The sequence below is a fragment of the Gopherus flavomarginatus genome (assembly GCF_025201925.1).
Source record: "Gopherus flavomarginatus isolate rGopFla2 chromosome 13 unlocalized genomic scaffold, rGopFla2.mat.asm SUPER_13_unloc_3, whole genome shotgun sequence".
In the NCBI taxonomy this organism is placed as follows: Eukaryota; Metazoa; Chordata; order Testudines; family Testudinidae; genus Gopherus; species Gopherus flavomarginatus.
The window spans coordinates 3,498,256-3,520,525 of record NW_026114611.1 but is presented as its reverse complement, the minus strand read 5'-3'; the positions used below and the strand labels follow the sequence as shown (position 1 = coordinate 3,520,525).

The following is a 22,270-nucleotide window of genomic DNA, read 5'->3' as shown; positions in this document are numbered from 1 at the left end:
CATTGCTATAGATTGTTGTTCATTCCCCACACTGACAATTCAGACAGTCCCTTTCCTATTCGAATCTCCACCATATCATTCCAATAGCCGGGGGCAGGATTTCTCTGGGGCACTGAAATGTTTCAGGGGATTGGTGTGTGAGCTCAGCCTTGCATTCCATCCCTGATGTTTCATGGACTAACAGCAGCAGCAGAAAGAAAGAGCCGAGCCAATATCTCCCTGGCAGGGATGCAGGTGACCATGTCCCCTCTGTCTGACCATTGCCATTGCAGGAGAGAAGGGTTCACTGCAATCGAATGCCCTGGCTCAGACAAGAGACACAGGGAGGTTTTACTGTTATTGGATCTGTGCAAAGGAAATTGTGCCTCTGTGTGAAATTGAGGAGGGAAATGAAACGTCCACATGGTGGCCCAGTGCCTTAAGGAATGTGGGCGATGGACTCTGGCTGAGAAATGATTTAAAAGGAATTTGTATCAATGTATTGCCCTGATTAAAAGCTATGGCTGTAAGGTGCCACTGTTGTTAGTACTTGAACCTGCGTGGAGACACCCGAGTGGGTGTCAAGTCCACTACCTTAACAAGGGGTAGTTGATTATTTTGTCAAGATCCAAATTTCTTGGTCAAGATCTAGTCAATGTCTAGATGACAGAGAAAATAATACACTGATGATAATAAGAGGAATTTAGTAATATTTACAGTTGCTATGGGCATAACTATGATGATTGTTTCATGTTTCACTCTTTATATCTGACACCACCATCACTTTTCCCTTTAGCCTTGTAGTTTGCCAAGGGTAAAACTAAACATCTCTTCAGATACAAGGGAGTGTTTGTGTTCACTCCTGCCAGCTACACAGAGGCTTGATGTAGCTGCTTTCAGTCCTCCGGCTCTGCTGGGATAAGAAACATTTCAGGGTGTCACTGAACTGAAAGAGGGAGATCATTTTTTGACAGATGACGCCTCCTCTTAAAGGTGTTTCTCTGGCTGGCAGCCCTGGTTCCCAGGTGTCTCCTGAGGGAAGAAAGTTTCTGTGCAAAATACTAAAACTTTTAACAGAGAGGAGGGAAAGGCGATGGCCACATGGTGGGGCCAGTGTGTATGACAACGTGGTTTTTTTCTGTGGGATGACTCTGAACATTGACTGATCTCCACTCCCTTGGATTTGAAGAGATGTTTAGTTGTGCACTTAGGAACCTATAAGACTGAAGCAATTTTATGGGTGGTGACACTACGATGGAAGGGTTTTTTAATGTGAAATCAGTGTCCAGGTCCTCATCACTCTTGTCGCCGCGCTGCCGTAGCTGCCGCCTCCTCTCCTGCGTTTGCAGTTCATGGTTCAGCATAGACAGCACGAGAATGCGTGAACTGTTTACAAAGTCCACGATCGCGGTACTGATTAGAGCAGGGTCCATGCTTGCTGTGCTATGGCGTTTGCTCACTTCACCCAGTAAAAAATGCATGAAATGGCTGTCTGCTGCTTTCAGGAAGGGAGGGGGTGAGGCTGTACCCAGAACCAGCCACGACAGTGATTTTTGCCCCATCAGGCACTGGGGTAGTAACCCATAATTCCAAGGGTCAGGGAACGCTGCAGGAACTATGGGATACGTACCCACAGTGCAACGCTCCAGAAATCGATGGACGCCTGGGACCATGGACGCACACCACCAACATAATGTGCCCTAGTGTGGACGCGTAAAATCGATTTTGTAAAACCTGTTTTATAAAATCGATTTTATTAATTTCGATTTTACTCTGTAGTGTGGACGTTGTGTTGTCAGCTGTTGTGTTTGCTGACAATGTCGGTGCATTGGCTTCAGCAGTGTTGGCCAACCTTAGAATTTCAAATGATGATTTGTAAGCGAGGTGTGAATGAGCTCTCCCTTGACAGCTAGTGATGACCAGGGTTGGGAGGAGGCTTTGGGACCAGACTGTATTTACATGAACTCACCTACTCTGCTGAGGTATCCAGCGGACAGAGCTGGGCTGCCTCTGCTTTAGGTGCCCGGAGGAGGGAAGGTGTGTGGGGCTCCAGCCTGGGACTCTTCATCCCTCCTGCCGAGCCCTGACTATTAATCCCTGTCCTGGCACTCCTTTCTTCAAGTGCCATGTGGGCCAGAGGAAAAGTGTGGTAGGAAGCAAAAGGGCCAAGCTTGTGAACATCAGGTGAATCAGCAAGAATCCCAACCATCAGGGTAGCAAGTTCTAGAGCCCTCACCCATTGTGGCCATCCCAGCCAAAGACCTGCCTCTAGGAGGTGTGAGTCACCCAGCAGGAGGGGAAAGATTCATTCTTATGCAGCTGGAGACAAGGAAGTTGAGCTCTGGGGCTTTACCACAAGGCCAAAACAAGGTCCCACTGAGATTTCAACTCAGATTGCAGGATTCAGAGTCCCGAGTGCTGCCCATTACACCATGGGACCAGCTCATAGTGCTTTCTCTGCACATTGGTGATCCTCATGAGGCTGGCTTGTGTAAGGAGGCTCTTGGCCCTTTACTAAAACTTAGTGGGCGTGTGTGGGTTGGTTGGCTAGTTCCCAGCACCAATAGAGGGTGGAAGGATCAATGGGAAATCAAGACCCTGAGACTGGCAGTCCCCAGGGACAGTGGGGAGAGGCCAAAGCTCCAAGTTAGCTGCACTGACAGGCCAGGCAGTGTAATGAGGGAGCAGCTAAGAAGAGGTTCCAGCCCTGAAGGGAGTAGGACTTTCAGCACAACAGGAAAATTGCAGAAACACAACCACCAAAGGACTCACACGCTCAATCTTCTAATCCACAATTGGATTCCTTAACCATTAGGCCACACGGGGCAGCCAAGGGGATGAGGTGGCATGTCGGGCTCTTCAGCTGCAATTCGGCAGTAGGTCCCTTGGTCCCTCTCGGAGGGAAGGATCTGCCACCAAATTGCCGGGGAAGAAAAAGGCGATGCAGTGGAGCTGCCGCCAATTGCGATCGTGGGTGTTTTTTTTTTCCCTGCTGCTTGGGATGGCAAAAACCCTGGAGCCAGCCCTGGCCCCAGCACACGTCACATCCCCAGCACACGTTATAGTATGTCACAGCCTGGGGCAGGGAGATATTGGAGGAGGGGATGGGAGGAGAATGGGGGAAGGAGAAACCCAGCCCCATAGACCCATAGGGCAGGGAGATATTGGGGGTGGGGATGGGGGGAGGGAGAGACCCAGCCCCATAGACCCGTAGGGGCAGGGGTCAAGAGAAGGCAAGAGGGGGTTGGCAGAGACCCAGCCTGGGATGCAGGGGAAATGGGGTGGGGTGGAGGGAGCTGAGGGACAGAAGAGACACATGTGGAGTGGTGAAATGTTGGTCCAAGGAAACTGAGTCACTCCCAGGACATGCTGAGCAGGGGGGGAGCACAGGGGCCGGGAGAGAGACCCAGCCCCACAGAGCCCAAGAAGGATTTTGGGGGCAGGGAAGGGGATGGAGGGATGAGAGACCCAGAGCCATAGACCTCCCTTGGCTCCCAAGTTTGGGGGGAGGGGGGAACTGCCCCACAGCACTTGCTGGCGGTGTGGCTGGGAACCAGGGGAGTGGACCAGGCTGGGGCTGGGTCACTCCACTTACCATGCAGTGAGTGCAGGGACGGGGGCCATGGGGAAGAGCCGGGCAGTCCCTCCTGCATCAGCTCCCCACCCCAGTTCACCTCCACTCCGCCTTCTCCCCTGAGCACACCAGTGCTGCTCCACTTCTCCCGCCTCCCAGGCTTGCGGTGCCAATCAGCTGTTTAGTGAGGCAAGCCTGGGAGGGGAGGAGAATTAGAGCGGGGGCAGCGTGCTCAGGGGAGAAGATGGAGCAGAGGTGAGCTGGGACAGGAAGTGGTTCCCCTGCACGCCCCTGCCGCCATTACTTGCTGCGGGCAGTCCTCTCTCCACACACTCGCAGCCCCCTGCCCCAGCTCACAACCACTGCACTGCCTCCCCTGAGTGCGCCTTTTGGTTCCCCCAACCACTTGGCACCCTAGGTGGCCGACTAGTTCACCTAGTGGTTGCACCGACCCTGGCCGCTGCCTATCGGCAGGATTCCTCCTCCTCCTCAGTGAGACTAAATCTCCGCACCTAGACAGCCGGTCCGTCCACTGCACCACAATCTCCCATGCCTGAGTCTCCCTGCCAAAGCCCTGCACCTGGCTCCAGAGAATTAAGTCTCACATCTCACTGGGAACTCGACTTCCTGCGCCCAGAGAGTCTCAGCCCCCCTCAGTACCTGACTGCAGAAACATAGTGTCTGCATAAGCAGCAAAGAATCGTGTGGCACCTTATAGACTAACAGACGTATTGGAGCATGAGCTTTCGTGAGTGAATCCCCACTTCGTTGGGTGCATCAGTGTCTGCCTTTTCCAAAGAAGTGTCTGGACGGTCTTCTCTTGTGTGACCACATGGCTTAATGGCTAAGGCGTCTGACTGTGGTTCAGGCGATTGAGGGTTGGAGTCCTTTTGTGCTTGTGCAGTTTCACCGTTGTGCTGAAAGTCCTGCTCCCTTCAGGGCTGGAATCTATTCTTGGCCGCTCAGGCCAATGCTCTGGCTTCAGCTAGAGCCCCAGGAAGGAGTTGGGGGATGTGTGTCACAAAGGCTGGGGCAGAAGTCCCAGGTGCTTCCAGTCTAGCCTTTGCCCTTCCTGACTTGCCAAAGAAAATGGGCGGCTGCCCGGACTAGTGTGTAGAGCAGTTTCCCTCTTCCAAATGTGCACCTGTCCCTGTGCTGGAGGTGGTTTGCTACATGGAGCCTGGGTGTTTCTCTGCTTCTCACCAACTGGGAAAAAGCCTCTTGGGGTAAAATCTCCTGCCCCACTGCAAAAGTGAGCCCCTTGAGTGGGAACAGTAAGAGGCCCCACCAGAGGGGCTGGCCCTGCTTTCCTACCATCTTTGATAATGGCCACAGAGCATCAGCAGCCACCCTGCATGCTGGTCTATGGGTGGTCTTCAGTGGGTGTTTGGCATGGGAGGGAGCAGGCTGGCTGGGTGCTTTTGTGCCTGTCTGAAGGCCACACATAGGCATGGTCCTGCTCTCCTCTTGCCCTGTCCTCGGTTGTTGTGTGGCTTTTAAGCCTTCCCTTGGAGCTGTCAGCGCCAGCCGCTTCTGCTCTAGGTGTCCAGAGGAGGAGAGGTGTGCTGGGCTCCAGCCTGGGAAGCCTGGCCCTGGCACTCCTTCCTTTAAATGCCATGTGGGCAAGAGGAAGAGCTGCAGCTACAGGGACCAAAGTTATGGACATCAGATGAAGCAGCAGGAAACCCAACCATCAGGTCAACTTGCAGGAATCTCTAGCCAGACTGTTAAGTTCTAGGACCCCACCCTATAGTGGCCAGCTGGACCAAAGACCCATCTCCAATGGGCATCAGTGACCCAGGAGGAGGAGAAAAAAACCTCACTGAAGTTCACCCAGGTAGAGGATAACCATACACGTTGAGCTCCAAGGCTTTGCAGCAAACTACAATACCTCCAGGAGGTCCCACTGAGATTTGAACTCAGATTCCAGGATTCAAAGCCCTGAGTACTGCCCACTACACAATAGAACCTACTGCTCTTTTGTTTTCTAGACCCCTATGTCTCTCGGCTGACTGGTTTGCACGCTGCACTTATTGCTTCCCACCAGCAGTTTCCTCTCACAGGACTCTCTCTCCTTCTCCAGTGACTGTAGTCCTGCACTATGGGATCTTCAGGTCCTGCCCTGAGTCCCCACATCCCCCTGCTTGGTCTCCATTCCTTACGGGCTGCAAAAATGTTAGGGGAGCTGCCCCTCCCTTCACTCGGTGCTCCCGCTCATATCGGCCAGCTGCAGACTCATCTCCTGGAACTCGGGCAGCTGTCACTTGATCCAGTCGTACAGTCACATGCTGACTGGCTCCCCTGCCTGGATGCTTTTGTGGAAATCCCACAGGCGACACTGCAGGACTTGGCACCATTGGTTTCTTTGAAGTTGCGGTGTTTGCCTGACCACTGGAACAAAGCCACCAACTCCTCCCTCACTGACTCCCATCAATCCCTCTGGTTGCCATAGAACCCTCTGATGCTTTCCTGTTATGCCAACACCGCCAGGCCTCGCCCCCCTGCTCTTTTATCTTGCAAGCTGTAGATGTTCAGCTTCCAATATCCTCTGCCCTGGGTCAGAGACAGGGGCAGCTCCAGGCACCAGCACAGCAAGGGCATGCCTGGGATGGCAAGCTGCGGGAGACGGCCTGCCGGTCACTGTGAGGGTGGCAGTCAGGCTCCCTTTGGCAGCATGCCTGCAGGAGGTCCTCTGGTAATGCGGATTAGGTGACATGCCTGCAGGAGCTCTGCCAGTCCCGTGGATTCAGTGGCAGTTCGGCGGCGGGTATGCCGAAGGTGTGGGACTGGCAGACCTCCCGCAGGCATGCCACCGAATCCATGTTACCAGAGGATCTCCCGCAAGCATGTTGCTGAATCTGCATTACCAGAGGACCTCCTGCAGGCATGCCGCCAAATCCGCATTACCAGAGGACCTCCCGCAGGCATGCCGCTGAATCCATGTTACCAGAGGACCTCCCGCAGTCATGCCGCCGAAGGCTGCCTGACCGCCGTACTTGGGGAGGCAAAATACACAGAGCCGCCCCTGGTCAGGGAATTGTCCACATTGAGCACATGGTGAGAGCGGCATGATTCGAACAGTCCATAGGCACCACCCTGACTGGGCTGTCAATGTGCTCTCCTTCACGTAAATCCGGTCAGTGCGACTCCTGGCCCGTCCCGGCAGAAAGGTGAACCCCCTCTGGGGCTGGTGTGAGCTCCTCTAAGCCGACCTCACTACAGACCTGCGCCAGGTAGTGCTCAGTGTAAAAACGTTTCCTCTGACAGTCAGGAAAACAGGACCAGCAGTCCTCAGGCCGGCTGACACAATTAAAACTCCCCCAACCCCAAACAGTCCAGAGGAAAGGAGCCAGCTCCTTCCATTGATCTTTCCATTCATGTCTTAACTGGGGACCATACACACTAATATAGCTGTAATCAGTGCTGCAGAGCACAAAGCCCACCAGTAATGCCCTCCCTGGTCGGAGCTCCAGCCCCTTCTGTACTCACACCACGAATGTGAAGAACAAGACTCCAGGCCCATCATTCTTCCCTGGCCTGGAGGACCAGAGAGATTGGCCCTTCTTGCAATCACCCTCTGCCCATCAATCTACCCTAAACTCATGAATGTGCATTTTCTGAACACTCACCATGTCCAAGTCCAGCTTCTCTAAGGGCTTCCTCCTGGGCCCCCAAATCCCTTCCACCTTTCACACAGCTGTTTTCACAGATGAAAGGTAGAAGGGAAAAAAGAGGTTCTCCTCTCACACAGACTTTGACAGGTTTTCCTCCTGATCAGCAAGGGGATTAAGCACATCTTCAGGTGGGTTTGGCATGCCAGGGAGCAGGCTGGCCGGGTGTCTTTGTGGCTGTCTGCTGGCTACGCATAGGCATGGTCCTCCGCTCCTCTGGCCGTGACCTCAATTGCTCTGTAGATTTTAAGCCTTTCCTTGGAGCTGTCAGCACCAGCCACCTCTGCTCTAGGTGCCCAGAGGAGGAGAGGTGTGCTAGGCTCCAGCCTGGGGCTCTTCCTCCCTCCTGCCTAGCCCTGAGTATCAAGCCTGGCCCTGGCCCTCCTTTATTCAAGCACCATGTGGGCAAGAGGAAAAGTGTGGCAGGAAGCACAAGGGCCAAACTTTTGGGCCCCGTGTGAAGCAGCAAGAATCCCAACCACCAGGTCAAACCACAGGACTGCAGGCATCAGCAACCAGGGTAGCAAGTTCTAGAGCCCCAACCAATTTTGGCCACCACAACGCAGCCCTAGTGGGCAAGTCACCCAGCAGGAGGGGAAAGATCTGCTCTTGTACAGCTGGAAACAAGGAAGTTGAGCACTGTGAGTCCAAGGCTTTACCACAAGCCAACACAAGGACCCACTAAGATTTGAACTCAGATTGAGGGACTCAGAGTCCTGAGCGTTGCCCATTACACCATGGGACCAACTTGAGCTGCTTTCTCCGCACAGTGGTGACCCTCACGGGGCTGGCTCATGTAAGGGACTGTTGGCCCCTTACTAAAACTTAGTGGGGTTTTGGTTGGCTAGTTCCCAGTCTCAACTGATGGGAGAAGGGCCAATGGGAAACAAGGACCCAGAGACTGACCGTCCCCAGGGGCAATGGGGAGAGGCCAAATCTCCAAGTTAGCCGGACTGACAGGCCAGACAGTGTAATGAGGGCGTCACTAGGCCAGGGTGTCCCATCCTCTGTGTGAGCTGGAACTGCCTGGGCCAGAGCGGGGTGGAGCTAAGGAGAGAGCAGGAGCCCGAGAAGAGCCGGGGAGCAGAGCTGCACCAGCCAGGGAGAACCAGAGCAGATCTGTGCTGGGAGCCGAGCCGCAGCAGCACGAGCCATAGAAGCTGCCCAGGGAGCAGATCTGTGCTAGGAGAAGAGCTGCAGCAAGCGGAGCCAGAGGAGCAGCCCAGGGAGCTGGAGGCAGAGCCACAGCAGCACTGGGGCTGGAGGTGGGTGCAGTGAGCAGTGTGGGAGAGCGAGGGGGACCCTTGGCAGATGGCCCAGTGCAAGGAGTTGCCACCCATCAAGAGATCCCCTACATGGGGGCTGACACTGGGAACAAGGGTCCTGTCACCTAGAGCATGTGGCCACTGCCAGAGCAAGTGTCCAGCCCATGGTGTCCCTGCAGCACAGCCAGGGCCTGCGAAGGAGGCCTGGGACATGTGAGGGAGAGACTGTGACCTGCCCTGACCCTCCAGAGACGCTGGTTGTGATCTCCCTGCACCACAGAACAGGGTAACATGTTTTCCTTTAATCTTTCCTTATGTTTTACATTGATTGCTGGGTAATAAATGGTGTTTGCTTGAAGCACATGCAATGAGGAGTGGGTCAGGGAAGTGCCCAGAGTGGAGACACTGTAGTCCTGTTCAAGTGATCATGACAAGATTGGGGGTCAAACAGTGATGAGCTGCCAAAATCTTAACAACCGGCTCCCTATAAAAATTTTTGATTTAAGGGGGGGGAAGCGGGGGAGGGGCCGGGGCGGGGGGAGACATACTTGTGGGGCAAGGGGCCCCTGCAGGGGCTGGGGAAAATTGCCTCCCCCACAGCAGCCCTGGAGCTTGCAGCCTCCTCCCCTTACCTTGCCTGCAGCTCAAAGCAGCAGGACGACTCAGAAGCTCAGCTGAGCTGCCCAGCTGGTGGCGGTGGCTGGTCACACTGCAGCTGGTGGGAAATGGGGGAGGGGCCGGGGGAACCTCAGCCTCCCCAGCTGGGAATCCTGAGAACAACAGGATGATCCAGCCTGCAGACCGGAGTTCTTTGCCCATCCCTTGGCCCTTTAACAACCGGTTCTCCACAGAGGTCTAATTTAGCAACCGGTTTTTGGGAACTGGCTCCAGCTCACCACAGAGGTCAAACCCTCCAGGATTCCTGGGCCCAGCCTTGTTGGGGTTACGAGGACTCTGCCACACATGAGAGTAGAAAGAGCATCCTTGGGGTCAGACAGACCTCTGGCTAAGGGGGTGGGGACTCAGATCCTTTCTCTGGCCAATTGCACCAGGGTCATGTATAATCCAGGGAAGTTCCCCACAATAGCTGGACCTGAACCCCCTGTACACTGTCCTGATTATAGACTCATAGGTCAGAAGGGACCAATATGATCATCTAGTCTGACCTCCTGCACAAGGCAGGCCACAGAACCCTACCCATCCACTTTTATACAACCCCTAATCCAGGACTGAGTTATTGAAATCCTCAAAACTGCTTCTCTGTCTCTCTTCCCCTCATCTCTGCTGCTCTCCCTCTGAGCTTTCTCAGTACCTGGCCCCACAGCACTTCCTGCCAGCCAGAGACTGTATGTTCTAGGCCTGTTCCTGTGGATGCGGCCTGTCTCCTGATACCTGAGAAAAAAGGAACCTTTCCAGGAAATGGCCATGGATTCTGGGAATCTGCACATGGCTGGTGGAGAAGCACCAGGAATCATTTGGCTCCTGGCATACATGACAACTTAAAACTGGGTGCCTAGACAGGGGCTTGAACCCTGGATCCTCAGACTAAGAACTTGATGTGCTACTAACTGAGCTAGTTGAGATCATCTTCACCATTCACCGCAAGAGCAAGCAGGTAGGCAAAAGAGAGGCAAAAAATGTCCCCAGAACCCCTCCTTTTTTTCTGCACAGCCACTGACTGTCAGCAGGATTACTCCTCCTCCTCCCTTCTGTGCCTCAGTGTGACTAAATCTCCACACCTAGACAGCCGGTCCGTCCGCTGCACCCCAATCCCCCCATGCCTGAGCCTCCCTTCCAAAGCCCTGCACCTGGCTCCATAGAATTAAGTCTCACGTGTTGCTGGGAACTCTACTTCTTGTGCCCAGAGAGTCTCAGCCCCCCTCAGTAGATGACCTGAGAAACACAGTGTCTGCCTTTTCTAAAGAAGTGCTTGGAGTGTATTTTTTTATGTTACCATGTGGCCTAATGGATAAGGCCCCTGAGCGTGGATCAGAAGATTGAGGGTTTGAGTCCCTTGGTGGTTGAGTTTCTGCAGTTTTACCATTGTGCTGAATGTCCTGCTCCCTTCAGGGCTGGAACCTCTTCTTGGCTGCTCAGGTCAATGCTCTGGCTTCAGCTAGAGCCCTGGGAAGGAGTTGGGGGTTGGGTGTCACAAAGGCTGCGGCAGGAGCCCCAGGTGCTTCCAGTCTAACTTTTGCCCTTCCTGACTTGCCAAAGAAAGTGGGCGGCTGCCTGGGCTAGTGTGTGCACCTGTCCCTGTGCTGGAGGGTACTTGCTACATAGCATCTTGGGAGCCTGGGTGTTTCTCTGCTTCTGGCCAGCTTGGGAAAAGCCTCTTGGGGTAAAATCTCCTGGCCCACAGTGAAAGTGCATACCTTGAGTGGGACCAGTCAGAGGCTCCACCATGGGGGTTGGCCCTGGCCCTGCTTTCCTACTATCTTCTGATGTTGGCCACAGAGCATCAGCAGCCACCCTGCATGCTGGTGACCTTCAGTGGGTGTTTGGCATGGCAGGAAGAATCCTGGCTGGGTGTTTTTGTGCCTGTCTGAAGGCCACACCTAGATATGGTCCTGCCCTCAGTTGCTCTGTGGCTTTTAAGCCTTCCCTTGGAGCTGTCAGCAACAGCTGCCCAGAGGAGGAGAGGTGTGTGGGGTCACTTTTAAAGATGCCCCTTCCCTGGTACTGCTCTTGCTCAGCTGCACAGAGGAGTATTCATCCCCAAACCCTGCTTAGCAGCCCTCTGGCACCATTCCTGAGGGCTGCCCTGCCTCACTTTCTTCCCACCACGTTGGGAAAGACAACTCTCATCATTAAAGGTCAGATGGGCCAACTAGGGGCAGTAAGCCCCTTTTGTTACTGCAGGTCCCAAGGTCAGGAACTCACCTTGGGTGCAGGCACTGCTGTGCTCCCAGAGGGCAAGCCCTCTCTGCACAAAGCATAATGACAGGGCCTGCCAAAGCCCAGGATTGAACCAGGGACCTTTAGATCTTCAGTCTAACACTCTCCTAACTGAGCTACTTTGGCAGTTGCATGACAGTATTTTGGCCTGTTGCTTTTCTGTCTGGGATGTTTTTGTCAGCAGTCGCACACAAAAAGGACAGGAAAAGAATGGCTGCTTCACACCCCCACTGGAGGAACCCGGTGCCCTTAGCTGTGGTGAGTAAGAAGTGTCTGTTGGCTGACAGGGCCTGTCCCCCAGGAGCTGGAACAGTAGCTGCCACCTCACCCTTGGCTCCAGGCTGTGAGAAATGCTCATTTCCTGGCTGCATGGGCAGATGTTGCTCCGTGCTCTGGAGAGCATCTGTATTGGTCTGTCAACCCCCCGTCTTCAATGAGACAGTCTGGTAAGGTCCCAAGTGTCCCCTCTGGTCTGGCAGCTGAGAGTCTGTGCAGACATCCACCCCCCTGCCAGCCCCAGAGCCAGCAGCAGCGCCACCCCCCCCACCCCAGCGGCACTCAATGCACTTCCTGTGGGGAAATGGCTCCTTAGTGTCCAGCTGCTAGAGTGAGAGTCAGGAGAGAGCAGTGTCTGGCTCACCTTAGGGGAGAGAAGAGACCTGATGAGTACGGTTCTCCCTCAGTCTCCCTGCAATGCTGGTCAGTTGTATTGTCACTGTGATAGTCAGTGCTTCCCTTCAGGGCCGGCCCTAGAGGGGTCCGGGACAAATCCCATGGAGTCACTGACTTGGCTCCTTTCACACACTAGAGGAGGAGCAGAACTAGGGTTATGGCTGATCTATGGGGCACTAGGTGAGTAGCAGAGGCTACAGGCGCTGAGAGTTTGCCTGACCCCTCAGGGACACAGTGTGAGGTGGTGTCCCAGGCATCTCTATGAAAGGAGCAGAAGAGGATTTACTTGGGGTGGGGAGAGACTTGAGAGTGTCTCAGGGGGTTGTACAGAGGTATTGCCCCGATAAGATACTGGCTAGAACACAGGCCTCGCTGTGAACAAGATTTGAACCTGTACAGGGGAACCCTCTTGGATTTCAACTCCAACACCTTAACCACTCGGCCATCACAGCTGAAGCATAAAGGTGCCCCAATGCCAGAGAAACTGGTAAAGGATCACAATCCCCAGGAGTGAAGTCATCTGAACTACAGAATTCCCACCGCAAACCTGGCTCCCAAAGCACAGCGGGGTATTTGGGTTTGTTCTCTTTGCTTAGCCATGTGCGGACACACAGAGAGCGCGTTTAAAAGTCTCCCCTCCCACAGAGCGGGAATAGGAAATTATTCTCAACTTGAAGCCTGATGTGAATGAGGATGTCTGGACCACAGGGCCACGGACTGACCTTTGCTATAGAAACCAGTGACACACGGAACCAGGCTAAGGAAAATGTTTCCTGGAGTCAATAACTGGATTAGCAGCCGTATTGTGCAGAGAAATGTCTCACAAGAGGAGACAGCGCATAGGTGGTTTGGTAGCAGAAGTCACAGCTACAGCAGGGGAGGTCTAGCTTTGGTTTCTGGCCAACAGAGGAAGGAGTTTTATTATCTCCAAATTTCAGTAGAAAAATTCAGACCCAAACTGTGTGTGGTGGGAGTTTCTCTGGTTTCATTTGTTTTTCTCATTTGAAATGTCCTTGATCATTTTTCTGGGAAAACTATTTGGACAAATCCAAGGAAGAGTTAGAACAATTACAAATCTCCATGGGAGTAAGGGGGGTCTCTCAGCACCAGGGGAGGGGTGGAGATTTTCATGGAGGGGAGTTGAGGAGATAAATGAGAGGCTTTTACTCCAGCAAAGGGAGCGGCTTGGGAGTTTCACTTTTACCAAGTGAATCCCCCCACACACACACACTGCTTCCCTGCTGCTGCTACCCCAGCTCAAATCTCACTAACACCCCCAGCATGTGACCTACAGCTTCCTCCTGACAAAGCCCTTATCTATCAGAGACAAAATCCCCTCATCTTCCCCTTCTCCCAGCTCAGCCTTCTGCCCCCAGAGCCCAGGACAACCCCGACCTAGCCATGCCGGGGGGTCGGGCTTAATCTTCAAGGCTGAGCAAAAAACCTTCAGCCGGGCATGTTTCGCTCCCTTCCCACCTCAGCCCAAGCAGCAAGGGAGAAACGGACGAGACACGCCGGCTGGAAGACACCTCTCTCCCACTTCTCTGTAGCCTTCTGTGATGTTATTAATATGAACAGGGACCGTAGGGATCATTGTTGCCACCACTGTTATATATGTGCAGCAAATATTGTGCAAAGGTTGTCGTGTGAGGTGTCTATGACAAGGTTATGATTTGCTGGTTATAATTATGCTGGCTGTATGTGTGTACCATTTTTGTTTTTGAAGTTATGAATATGGGCTATGTGCTTGTATCTCAAATGTATTTGATTCCAAGTAGCCTCAGTGTCATCAGCCTCCAACTCCTTCAGGAGTCCATAGCAAAGAGACCCCTCCACCCACAATCCTGGACTCCCTGGGAGATGCCTCCCACACACACCTCCCAACCCAATAGCGCATCAAGGATTAAAGTGGCAGCATCTAGTGTCAGTGGGGTTCAGTGGCTCAGGCCAGGCACCTGAGCTGGGGACCCACCCCCATAGCACTGCTCGAGGGCCTGGGCCTGGGGTGTTCTCAGCCCCTTCCTTACCCCTCCGAGCCCAGCCAGGCTCCTCACCTGGAATAAAGCAGAAGCGCCCGTCGGCCTCGCTGCTGTCCAAGTTCCAGGCGCTGCTGTTGTCCCACAGGAAGCGGGCCGAGCTGCTGGGACTGGTAGAGGGATCCTCCACCTCCTGCCCCGGGAAGGCTGGAAGGTCCCCACTGACTGGGCAGGGCGATGCCTCCTGCTGGAAATCGGGGCTGGGCTCCTGGGGCCACTGCTGCCCACACAACAAGCCCCAGAACCACCTTGCCGGGTTCTGCTCCTGGGCTGGGTCCTGCCTGCCCAGTTGCATCCTGGCCCAGCTCCATTTTGGTCTTGATGGTGCCTCTCCCACCTCGGTGCCTGCGCCAGGAGCAGGTTTCCTCTTCCAGAAGGCTGGGCACTTCCACCTCCTGGCCCGGCCGAGAGCTCCTTCATCGCCATTGGGGACGGTTGGGCCGCTCCGCTCCTGGGGAAGATGGCAGCTGCTTCCCACAGGCTCTGGGGCCACCTGCAGAGCCTTCTTCCTGAACATTCTCAGGAGCCTGGCCATCCTGGAACCAAGCGGTGAGCAGATGTGAGTCTGGGGTCAAGGCAGCCTCTCACTAACCAACTTGTTTGGTCTCTCCCAATCCCTGCCCCAGCCAGAGCAGCTCCTCCTCCCCCCCCCAGGGGTGCAGGGAGTGTAAGCTACACACAGTGGCAGGAGTTCATTGCATGATCTGCTCCCCCTCAACCTTCCCCCTCGTGATCCCTGGGGCTGCAAGAACCGGGGAGTCTCGTCCTTTTCGAGCACTGGGGTCAGTCACAAAGACCATTGGTCATTTTGGACAAGCAGCTCCCTCCTGCCAGCCCAGGACACACTCACACTTCCTCCCCCCCATTCCCCGCACAAGCTAGAGAAGGAACAGAACCCAGGAGTCCGGACTTCTCCTGGGAAACCATTCCCCACTTCAAAGTCCCTAGACATAGCAAGGCCAGGGCCCCTTCGTTTCCCATTGATTTCCATGCTCAGCAGCTCACCGGGTCTGGCCCAGCTCAGAGACTCTCAGCCTGAGGAACAGTCTCCCACAAGGGAAGGGCTGGGAGCCCCATTGCTGGGACCTTGCCAAACATTTGGAGATGGCTCTGGAGAAGCCCCTCCCCAGTCTGAGAGTGAGGGGCTCCTGGGGGCTGTTCGCAAATCCAATCTCCTTTGGGAGAGATTCTCTCCCCTCTTTCTGCCTCTCCCCAGACAGACAGAGGATGCCACTGAGGAACCCTAATGCCACTCACTTACTCTGGTGATGGAGCGATGAATGGAGGATGTTCAGTGTCATCCTTCGCCCTTCTCCTCACTTTCCAAGCCCAAGACAGGCTGGAGAGCAGGGTGGTGACCTGAGGAGTTACCCTGTCCACCCAGCAGACAGAGTGATGACACTGGGCAATCGGTTCGCTGTGAAAACAAGAGTCTGTCTTATTGCCAGGGAAAGGAGAAACTTGGCCAGCAGCAGGGGGTGCAGAACATCACCCTAGTGCATGGGTGACAGTGCCTCTGGGATCCTGAAATCCCAGAACTTTGCACACCTTCCTGGAGCCTCCCAACCCCCCTGGGCTGTCGGGACTGCGACCCCAACCCTACTGATGAGAAACAAGCCTGGGGAGGGGAAGCTACTGACTCAGGGTCACACCAAGTGTCAGAAGTATGGATAGGACCCAGCAGTCCTTCTTTCCAGGCCCCTTTGCTAACCACTGCTGCACATTCCCTCCCACAGCTGGAAATTACAAGCAGGCCCTCATGGCCATTCCCCCTGCCTATGTGAGGGAGTGTGCTTCGCTGGAGACACTGGACTGCGGGACTGGGAGTCAAGACTCCTGAGTTCCATTGATGGGATTTCATACTTTCCCGCTATTGAAAAGTGCTGGGAGAATCTCCCAGACAAAACTTCTGACAGTGCTAAGCAGCATCTGACCATTTAAGGTTGGAGCGCACTGCTCAGGAGGAGGAGGAGTGTTTGGCTCTGGGGTTTCACTTCATCCCAGTCTAGAGAGAGGGGCCCAGCCATGGAGTTTGGCTCAAGAAGACCAATTCTCTAGTTTGTTAAGGGCATTTTGAATTCCAATCCTGTGATCCAAAGTGCTTGGTGTCATTTGCAAATTTTAGAAGCATGCTCTCCACTCCATTTTCCAAATCAGTAATGAAAATATTGAATAGTACTGGAACCCAGACTGATCCCTGCCGGACCCACTAGGTACACCCTCTCCATTGGACAGCCAGACATAGAGAAGGGCTCTTGAAGTCTGAGCTTTCAACCAGCTCTACACCCACATCACACTGATTGCATCTAGACCACATTTCCCTTGTTTGCTTGTGAGAATGTCCTACAGGATTGTGTCAAAAGCCTTTGTAACACCAAGATAGATCCCATCTATTATTTACCCACCTACACTAGGCCCAGAACCCTGCCGAAGAAGGAAAGAGGATTGGTTTGGAATGATTTGTTCTTGACAAATCCATGCTCACTAGTCCTAAGAACCAAATTATCCTGTAGGTGCTGCTGACAAACTGATAGTTTAAGAATGTATTCCAGTATCTCTCCAGCTATGGAAGTGAGGCGAGCTAGTAAGTCTCAGAGTTCTTTTTGTTCCTTTTAAAGATAGGTCCTGTCTTGTTGAAGGGTGGGAAGATGTTCTTCTTCAGGGATCTCAGACGAGAACTGGAGCACAACACCTGGTTTGTTAAGGCCACAAAAACAGAGGCAGGAACCTCTTTTCTCCTCCTGGCAAGGAACCCCAGGTACCTAAGAGATAGGGACACACATCCATGAATGGGCTTTAGAAAAGGCAGTGGTTAAAAAGTTTTGCCCCAACCATTTCTTGTTTCCACAGACTAGACATTTTAGCAAACTTTAGAATTCCTTGGTGCTAAACACCGTGAAACTCCCCTTTCTCCTTCACAGAGGGTTTTAACACCCCTTATCTCACCCAGGCTAATGACTGCCCGAGTTCAAGAACTGTCCCTGTTCCCATTGGACAGATGGGGAGGATCCTCAGGTCCAGAGAAGGGAAGTGACCTACCCAAGGGCCGACATAGCAAGGTGGTGGCAGAGCCAGAAAGAGAAGCCTCAGGTCCTGACTCCTGTTCTAACAACCAGCAAACCCCCTGTCCCCAGAGGCAGAGATAGAGCTCAGGAATTGAGATAGTGGAGAAATTTAATTGAAACCATTTCTATCAGAAAATTCCATTCAGACTAAACCACTTTCTTTCTTGAAATCAAAATAAATGGGATGAAAGTTCTTTGCAAAAATATTTTGTTGCAAAACAAAAGCATCTCCTGTTTGTCAGAGTGTGTTAAATTGCCTCGTTGCACACAAAGAGGAGACACTTAGATTACAAACATGAGTTAAGATGTTTCACCCTGAGCTAAGTAGTTGCTGCTCTTAACAATTTCAAAATGAAAAAATACAAATAAAAGAGACTATTTCAGCTATTCTATTATGTCATAATCTGCTCTGAGTAAATGTGATAGGACACCTCATATTATGCACTACTCCTAGTGACACTCTCCAATGGATCCCCATCCTCCACCCACCGTGAGGTAGGTAGGAGCGGATCATTACTATCCCTACTTGAAAGAGGGAGAAGCTAAGGCTGAGAAAGGAGAATTGACTTGTCTTAGGTCACACAGCCAGCCAGTGGCAGAATTGGGAATAGGACCCCAAGAGCCCTGATTTTCAAAGTAACCATCAGATCTTGAATTGCAAACATTGACTGACTTGAGTAAAGTGCTCTCAAATGAGCTGCAGACCAACACTGCACAGTAATTATTCAGCAAGTATTTTAGGATAACTGCAATGTTAGAGAGAATCGTGAACTGCTCAGAGACTATTAATGCACTGAAGCAGCAGAATTCATCAAATATATAACTGGTTCTGACTTATTTCCTTGGTCTTCAAAGAGAGCAACAAGGACCTGAGTCTCCTCCCTGTCAATAACCCCCTGCTCAGCCAATCAGGGTAGAGACTGAGAACAGGAGGCCGAGGGTTTTCACCAGAGAGCCCAAAGGATGGCCCAAGTCACCGGTGGGGATCACTGCCCGAGCACAATTTCAGCTTCACATTTCTGGGTGGACCTCCCACAGTGTGTGCTCCCGAGCACTCCCCCACAACACACACACACACACACACACACCGCTCCTGGTGTTGGGAGGGGAACAGCTGAAAGGACAAAAGAAGAAAGAGACAAAGAGAAAGGAGGGAGGGATGGATGGAGGAAAAGGTGAAATTAAAAGGACAAACCCTAATGTCCCCAATGATTCTAAAGGACAAAATCCCAGGTGCAGAATAAAATTCTGCGTCCTTAAACTTGTATTTTCCATGCCTAGATTTCAACTGTCAACAGAGAGATCAGACTGAACAGGTTTTAAACCTTGAGGAGGCTCTTACCTTCTAAACAAGGACATCCGTTTTCTAGTAAAATCACAAAAAAGGAAGGAGAAAACTCAAAAGAGGTTCCTCCTGGCGCTCACGTCCGTGAACATGAATACTCTCTCAGTCCTCAAAGAGAGACTTGGAGAAGGAGACTTGCTGATGCAAAGCCGCAGGGGTCTCTGAGGTTTCCCCGGCCCTTCGCCCCTGTCCTGCCTGGCTGATGTTGCATCTTTCTGTGAGGTCACCACCTCCCCAGCACCTTTTACCAATAGTGTGAGGTCCTGCAAAAGGCCTTTGTTATGTCACTGCCATACCCCTCCCTTGCTGTGATAATGTCCTGCCCCTGCCCAGGCACTTTGGAGGTTTGTGCTACTCCCTGTGGATCACCCCACTCAAGGAGAATTCGTTCTAGGAAGCAAGCCGGCTAGACAGTAGTACATCAGACGCTGCTCCCAGCGCTATACTCAGTTTTTCAGAAATTAGTCAACTTTATGGCCAGAAGAGACCATTAGAGCATCTAACCTGACCCCCTGCATATTGCAGGCCTCCTGTATGACACAATAGCTACTTTGGGGGCAAACACATTCCACAAAGGCATCTAGTTTTCATTAAAAGACATCAGGAGATGGCAAATCCACCACTTTCCTTGGTAGCTTGTTCCTGTGGTGAATCATCCTCGCTGTTCCATATTTGTGTCTTTGTAATATGAGTTTGTCTCTTTTCACCTTCCAGCCATTGGGTCTTGTTATGACTTTCTCTGCTAGACTAAAGAGCCCTTTCATACCCAATCTTTTCTCTCCATTAAGGCCCTTCAACACTTCAATGAAGTCACCTTTCAATCTTCTTTTGATAAGCTAAACAGGTTGAGCTCGTTCAATAGCTCACTAGAAGGCATTTTTCTCCAGCCCTCAGAACATTTGTTGGCTCTTTGCTCATCAGAATCCTGAACCCCAACTGGATGTGGTTCTTGTTCTTCTGCACAACATTGCTCCTAGAGAAGAGGGATCTGCAAATGCACATTCATATGATACCTTTGTTTAATTGATGAAAACATAAACTAGACACTAAGAGGACTGGAACTGATATCAGCTGATGGACAGGTTTGCTAGGTTTTTATGCATTTGGACAGCGAAATGTTGAATGTTTACATTCATATCAAGCCCCTCCGTATAGTGGAGCTCCTGCACATAATGGAGAATGGAAATGAAAATGTTTTCCTTTTTAAAAAAAAGAAAGTGCTAAGAGAACATCAAGGTTTGAACTGAGGACCACGTGAGCTATAATCAAGCACTCTACTACTGAGCTATACCCCCATGATGACAGGCGTACAGAATCATGATCTCCAGGACTTTGAAGGACAAACTCTGATTCATCGACGTCCTTTGCCATTCCCAGACCACAGATGGTTTTAAAAATGGGGTTTGATTACACTTCTTAAATGTGGTAAACACCACAACTTGCACACCCACCAATATAGCTTCTCCCACTGACATAGCTAACACCTCTTGGGGAAGTGAATCAACTAAACCCACAGGAAAACTCCCTCCCCTCAGCATAGAGCAGTGGTTCTCCAACTATGAGTCAGGACCCCAAAGTGGGATGTGACCCTGTTTTAATGGGGTTGCCAGGGCTGGCATTAGACTTGTTGGTGCCTGGGGCTGAAGCCAAAAGTCTGAGCCCCACCACCCAGGGCTGAATCCCTCAAGCTCTGGTTTTCGCCCTCCCCCAACTGGGGCAGGGCTCAGGCTTTGCCTCCTCTGCCTCTGCTCAGTGTGGAGGGGCTTGGTCCCTCTTTCCAGGACCATGTAGTAAGGTTTTTTTCAGTGGAAGGGGGTTGTAGTGAAAGTAAGTTTGAGATACCCTGGCAAAGAGCCTCTGAATATGTCTAGACTTGGCTCCCTGTGGCACCATGGGTTATCAGACACTGAAAATACAGCCATGCTGACACCACACACCAACCTTGCCTAGCAGGCAAGAATCAAACCTCCACAGAGAGATGCCTGTTATTTTTTAACCTATCTCCCTAAGCACTCAGCCACAACCACTTAACAAAGGTGCTTTTCTACACTATGGTTCTGGTCTCACTGAAGGGTCATTTCCAATTGTTTGCTAGGACCAGCATTAGGGAAAATGGTGCCCTGGGCAAAACTTGTACTTTGGCACTTCCCCATTGCCCCTGAATGATCCCCACTCCCCCTTTACTGCTAGCTCCTGCACACCCAACCCTTGCACCTCCTTCACCCCTAATCTTGCCCCCTCCTGTTCCCCCTTTGTCCTTAACTCCCTGTGCCACCAGCCAGTGACCCTCTTCTGCAGCCCCTTCACATGGTTCCAGTGCTGGGGGCCCTGCACTTGTTCTCCCTTTCCCTGGGCTTTGGCATCACTAGCCCTGCTTAGCAAGTAGGGTTCAGTGGTTCCCAAAATGTGGGGCATGACTCCTAGGGGGACACAGAGGAATATTCTTGGGGGCACCTCAGGGCCTGAGCCAGCCCCCATGGAGGAAGCACCATTCAGCCTCACTCTGTCCCAGCTCTTCCCCAACCCCACCCTTATCCTGGGGCTTTGGCTTCCAGCTTGGCCTTGACCCCCTTACCCGTCTGCACCTCTCTTTCCAGCAAGCAACAGCCCCACTCCCAGCCTCGGTTCTTGACCACGGCTTCCAAGGGTCCACAGCCATGGAAAAGAGGGCACAGTGTGAAATGTTTGGGGACCACTGGTTTAGGATGATGTCCTCAATCACTTCTACAAAGTCCAATAAAAGCTATTCCTCATCCACCCACCCCTCCATCAGGACGGACTAGGTATGTTCTGCTGCCCTTCACTCATACAGGAAGGATAATAACATTTCATTCCATTCAATCCTAAAGTGATTTGTAACCCACCACCAGCCAAAACTGGTCATTTTGGGAAAGCAGCCCCATGATGCTGCATACCTAGGCAGAGTAGGTGTATCTGTGCAAACATGGTCTGTTCCTGAAGTCTTTCCCCCAGCTCCTCACTAGATGTGAGGGGGGGAGCTCATTCAGCCCCTGCTTCCGCTTAGTATTTAAAAACTCCTTATTGTCCCTATCTCTCCTAGCCTTAGATTTCTCCTCCTGTCTCTTTCTTGACAGCTCAGATGAGGTGGCCAAATGGTTAAGGTGGTGGACTGCTAATCCATTGTTCTCTGCATGCATGGGTTTGAATCCCATCCTTACCAGATGTGTTTAGTCTTCACCCTTCCTTTGTAGAAAACCATCTTCCCCCTTTGGTACAATGACAGATCAAACAATGTTGCTTCTTGCAAACAAAACCTACTCAGAACTCCCTTCCTTTAAATAAAATGTCTAAATCCCAGTTTTCTTTAAAAAAAAATTCTCTAGTGGTGTATTTCTTAGTTTTTATCTCAAAAGGTAACATCCTCATCATCTCCCCCAAACACCCTGGGACCTGCCCAAATTATTAAAATACCCTCAACCCGAGCAAGGCCAGAGCAGTGAACCAGAGCTAGTGTCTAGGCCAAGCTGTTCTCAAGGAGGCAACTCAAACATTTTCTCCCTGCTTCTCTTGGCAAGGTCTGACTGAGAAAACTAAATTCCCCAAACTGAAAATTTTCTGCTGAAAAACCAATACTACTTTGTTTGGAGACTTTGATTTGAAAGTATTATTGTTATTATTCTCTTCTGATTTCTGAATCAGTTCAGTCTTTCTCCTCCAGGTGCATTTCCAGCTGCTGAGTTGTGGAGGAGAGAGGCCAAGTCATGATGTCTTGTGGATAAGGGAGAAGCGGTGGATGTGATATAC

General features: G+C 52.0%; 1 long non-coding RNA gene and 2 other non-coding genes across 3 annotated transcripts in view; all 3 read right to left on the bottom strand.

The window, feature by feature from the left end:
• The window catches only part of LOC127041583 (uncharacterized), a 222,517-nt gene that overhangs the window by 161,121 nt on the left and 39,126 nt on the right, over positions 1 to 22,270 (bottom strand). The gene's annotated exons all lie outside the window — the stretch shown is intronic.
• Positions 11,441 to 11,513, bottom strand: TRNAF-GAA (transfer RNA phenylalanine (anticodon GAA)). Its single transcript has one exon. It is a non-coding gene; the product is annotated as a tRNA-Phe (tRNA).
• TRNAS-UGA (transfer RNA serine (anticodon UGA)) lies at positions 12,430 to 12,511 on the bottom strand. The gene has a single exon. It is a non-coding gene; the product is annotated as a tRNA-Ser (tRNA).